This window comes from Pongo abelii, chromosome 10 (genome assembly GCF_028885655.2).
Source record: "Pongo abelii isolate AG06213 chromosome 10, NHGRI_mPonAbe1-v2.0_pri, whole genome shotgun sequence".
Classification (NCBI taxonomy): Eukaryota; Metazoa; Chordata; class Mammalia; order Primates; family Hominidae; genus Pongo; species Pongo abelii.
Genome location: NC_071995.2, coordinates 96,571,838 through 96,577,180, shown reverse-complemented (window position 1 = coordinate 96,577,180; position 5,343 = coordinate 96,571,838). Strand labels below are relative to the sequence as shown.

General features: G+C 41.7%; 1 long non-coding RNA gene across 1 annotated transcript; it reads left to right on the top strand.

The window, feature by feature from the left end:
* The first annotated feature begins 228 nt into the window (after positions 1-228).
* Positions 229-3,644, top strand: LOC129049202 (uncharacterized). Its single transcript, XR_008512082.1, has 3 exons — positions 229-365; positions 485-585; positions 3,425-3,644. It is a non-coding gene; the product is annotated as an uncharacterized LOC129049202 (long non-coding RNA).
* The last annotated feature ends 1,699 nt before the right edge of the window (positions 3,645-5,343 follow it).

Sequence of the window (5,343 nt, the reverse complement as noted above, 5' to 3'; positions counted from 1 at the left end):
GTGATACACTGGCCTTGACCTCCCAAAGTGCTGGGATTACAGGTGTGAGCCACTGCACCCGGCCAGGAAGGATAAATTTAACCGGATAATATACATATATTTTCTTTCAAATCTAGCCATACGGGCACCAATTCCTTGATCTGTGCTTGAAGATAGATGTACTATCTTTCTCTGTTATGTACCTCCTGTCACTACTACCTTTATGACCTAACAAACATCCTCCTAACTGGAGACCTTGCTGATGTTATGTTTGCGACCAGAGTTCTTACAGCAATGAGTTACCTGTTGGAAAGAGAAAGAACCTTCTCTCATGGAGGAGATTGTAGCTGCCTCAAAATTGTAACCCACTAGGATTTATTTTATGGGTAAAAAGTAGTCTATATTTTAATTATTTTATACAGACTAGATACTGCCTTGTGTATTTTGATTGCTAGGGGTTTTTCTTATTTGCTTAAATCAGAGTATCCCATATTTTAAACCTCAGATCAGGCCCAGTTCACAGACAATGTTCATGGGTGCTCAAACATAAACTTGAAAGAAAGTAAGAAGAAAGAAAGGAAGAAGGGGAGGAAGGAAAGAAGGAAGGTAGGAAGGAAAGGAGGAAGGGAAGAAGGGAGGGAGGGAAAGGAGCTCTGTGTACCCCTAGATACTTGTCTTGCCTCCTGGAAGTGGATATAGCCTCTCAGGGAATAGACAAGGCTCTTGCTAAAGAGATAGAGGCAGAAAACAAACTTTCATGACTTCTTCATGGAATGCATGCCCAGTCCCTTCATATCCACCAAGCCCTGGCTCAGAGCTAGGTCTGCTTCAGTCAAAAAGACAGGCGTAGCTCCCGTACTTAAAGATGTCTCACCTTTTGACACACCCCTTCTACAAGTTATGCCTTCATGAACTAAGTACAAGTGGGAGAATTTTCCACAAAGAATAGGAGATGGCTTCCAGATTGTGGGCTGTGGGTGAGCAGAGCCTCTAGAGTCCCTCCAGCTTCATTGTGAGTGATTTAATGGTCTGGTAGTGATGATTGTTTGCCTGTTGAGAGTGGAGACCACTGGGTATTGGTAAGTCCTGAGAAGAGACTTTCTAAGCCTCTTGTACCACCTGCATGCAACCTCATCTAATATCCAAATTCTGGTATAATTTCTTACTACCCTACCAGGGCCATGTCTGATAGTCATCTCAGGTATGAGACATGTGAAATGTATTAGGTTCTCCAAAGAAACAGAACCAATAGGAGATACACATGCACATGCACACACACACATATGCACGCATGCATGCACACACACAAACAAGAATTGGTTCATGCAATTATTAAGCCTGAGAAGTCCTATGATTTGTCACCTGCCGTCTGCAAGCTGGAGACTCAGGAGAGCTGGCAGTGTAGTTCAAAGGCCTGAGAGGTGAAGGGTTGATGGTATAGATTTCAGTCTGAGTCTAAAGGCTTGAGACCAGAAAAATGGAGAGCAGGAGAAGATCCATGTCTCAGCTTAACAGTCAGTCAGAGAGAGAGAGAGAGAGAGAGACAGAGAGAGAGAGAGAGAGAGAGAGAATACCCAATCTTACTCCATTTTTTGTTCTGTTCAAGCCATCAGTGAATTGGATGATGCCCATCCATACTGGGGAGGGCCATCTGCTTTACTCAGTCTACAAATTCTAATGCCAATCTCTCATGGAAATACTCTTACAGACATATCCAGAAATAATGTTTATCAGATATCTGGGCATCTCATGGCCCAGTCAAGGTGATATGTAAGTTAACCATCACATGCAGTTACTTTGAAACTGTGCATGGCTACTGATTGTGGCCTTGGAGAGACTGAGTATGGCAGGTCTGGCCCAGGCCACATGCAGCTTTCAAAACTTCCATCTAGGGGGAAGATAGGGCCACTATGTTGCATGTCTCTGGGAAGTACCAAAGTGAAGGGTACCTCCTGGTGACTGGCAATGCTCAGTTTGCACAGCCATATGTAGTGACAGATGCTGCCATCAGAATTGTGCCAAAGGAAGATCACAACAGAAATAGATGATGCTGAATTGATACATTAAAAAAGAACAGCCAGGTGTGGTGGCTCACACCTGTAATCCCAGCATTTTGAGAAGTTGAGGTGGGAGGATCATTCACCAGGAGCTCAAGACCAGCCTGGGCAACACAGGGAAACATCATGTCTACAAAGAATTAAAAAAAAAAAAAAAGTCGGGCATGGTGGTACATACCTATATTCCCAGCTACTTGAGATGATGAGGTGGGAGGATTGCTTGAGCCCAGGAGGTTGAGGTTGCAGTGAGCTAAGATCACATCACTGCACTCCAGCCTGGGTGACAGAGCAAGACCCTGCTTCAAAAAAAAAAAAAAAAAAAAAAAAGAAAAAAAGAAAAGGAAGAACGTTGGAAATACGTTACTTAGGAATATGGAGGCAAATACCTAAAAAAGTAGCTAAGAGTCTGAAAAGGTTGCTTCTAGAATGTGGGACTGGGATTGGGAGGTGAGTTGAGGGACAGGCCATGTTCATTTGTCATTTTAAGCCTTGTGTTGTTACTTGATTTTTACAAGTCAAATGTATGTGCATACATAAACAATTCTATAGACATATATATATATATATAGGCAGGCATGTATGTCTATGGATGTACATGCATGGATGTGTGCATGTATGTATGAACATGCTGATATGGTTTGGCTGTGTCCCCACCCAAATCTCATCTTGAATTGTAACTCCCACAATTCCTATGTGTCATGGGAGGAACCTAGTGGGAGGTGATTGGATTATGAGGGTGGATCTTTCCTGTGCTCTTCTCATGATAGTGAATAATTTCACAAGATCTGATGGTTTTAAAAATGGGAGTTTCCCTGCACAAGCTCTCCCTTTGCCTGCCAGCATCCATGTAAGATGGGACTTGCTCCTTCTTGCCTTCTGGCATGAGGGAGGCCTCATGGTTGTGAGGCCTCCTCAGCCACGTGGAACTGTAAGCCCATTAAACCTCTTTTTTTTCCCCAGTCTCAGGTGTGCCTTTATCAGCAACATGAAAACAGACTAATACACATGTGCACGTGAGTGCATGCACACACACACACACACACACACACACACATATATACATATATACACATATATATATTATATATATATTATATATATATATGCTTCTTAAAGAAAGTGGGGAAAATAACCCTGGGAACTGTGGATCTGCACTGGAACAGGGAGACCAGTTAACAAACAACTGGTGACCCTTGCAATGATTTGGGGCTAGAGAAGACTCAGGCCTGAACCTAGCGAGTATCACTGGGAATAGAATCTGGTGATCTGAGAGATGCTACAGAGGTGGAAGAAGCAAGCCTTGGTGCTCACAAACACAGTCTGAGTAATGCCCTAAGCCCTCACATACCTTCTCTACCTGACCTTCTCTCCATGTCTCTCCCCTTCAGTGAGAAGAGGTGAGTTGGAACAGGGGAAAAGAGAAGGAAGACAGGCAGTGGGAAAGGAACCAAGACCCACAATTCATGCTGCTGGCACAGGGTACTTATTTCTCCCCTTTCTGTGAGTGCAAAATATCTTCTCCATCCTGGAGCAGAAATGTATGATTCACAACTGTTTTTATCGTATCTATTTTGTACACTTTCCCCAAGTATACAGACGTGTACAATGATTTGGGTGTGTATGTTGGCTTTCTTTAACGTTTCTTCACTTTTATTTCCTCTATTTTCCTATTTATGAAAAAATTATTTTATACTCTTATAGAAGTGGAGTCTTGCTATGTAGACCAGGGTGGTCTTGAACTCCTAGCCTTAAGTGCTCCTCCCACCTTGGCCTTCTAAAGTGCTGGGATTACAGGCATGAGCCACTGTGCCTATCTTAATGTGATGTATATTTGTTGTATATGTGTGTAAGTTTGTGTATTTGGGAAGGAGAGGTGGGTGGGGAGAGGATGAGTCGTTTAGGGGACCTGAGCTTCATAACAAAACATTTTTATTCCATTGAATAAAGTATATCTATATTCTTTATTCTATCTATCTATCTTCCTTCCTTCTATTTATCTATCCATCTACGTTTTCTGCCGTGATATTGTCTGTATTACTGGCTCACCATTACGGTTTCTTTGGGGAACTCTATGTTGAAGTCCCAAAATTTGACCCATATCAGTTTCCAATGGAGCAAGAATCAGTTCTGGTGACCTTGTTCTGTCAAATATTAATTGAGAGCTTCTGAGCCAGATATTGTGATAGCTCTCTAAATACTCATTCCAACCTCTTTTCCCTTGCTCCTTTCACAGAAGTTGCAAAGATCACATTTTCAGACTGCCTAGATGCTATGGGTGTCCATGAAATATCATTTAGACCAAGGAAACATGAATAGGAAGCCTTTCTTGAGACTTCTGAGAAGGCCTTTGCTTTTGTGATACAATGGATAACCCCATGCCTTTATTCTACAGTCTTTCTTACCTTTTTCTGCCTAGAATAAAGATACGATGGCTGGAGCTTTATCAGCCAAGACATGATCATGCAGTAAAGCCAAGAGAATTAGACACCATGGCTCTAATATCCATCACCCAAAAAATCAACACTGGCAACTACTCTCAGAACTTGTGTTTAAATTCTGTCACTTGGGTTATCTAAGACTTGCAATGGAATGGAACCCCTGAGTAGTATAGGCAGACATTGGGAAAATAGTGGAAAGAGAACATGATTGAGTGTCGGGCTCATGGTTTTGTGGGCAGAGCAACTCTATAGGAGTTGAAGACTTTAAGCTGTGTTCTCCACAGTGATACCTTAAGAGTTCAGCGCTCGTTTCCTGCCTGAGGAAACTGGAGCATAGAGATTTTATGAAACATGCCTCTGGCTATTAATGCAGAATCAGTGGCAACTCTAGTGTTAATCCTGCAGGCTGGAGATAAATTATGCTCTGTCTCCACCAGACCGAATATTTACTAAAACAGCGTAAATACCTATTTATATTTTTCTATCAATATTTCATAAATTTGAAGAGAAACAGCTTGAAATCAGATAATTTTTTTCTCTGTGTGTGCTTTCAGAGGCATCAATTATTGTGGGTATACCTTCAGCATAGCCTAAAGCTGCAATAAATTCTCTAATTCTAACTTGGAAGATTTTAGAAATGCTAATAGTGAGATGCCTATGAATTATTACTCTTGATTTAACACAGCATACTCCCCTCAAAAATAAACAAAATCTTTATTCAATTTAGAATGGGTGATAACCTTTTGGTTTGGGTTGGGGAAGGTGTGAGTGGGAGTTACGGGGGTGGGTAGGTGGACTTACTGTTTTAAATTTGAATTCTCACTGAAAGAAGCATATCAATAGGTGAAAAAAGACCTTCAGTACAATTT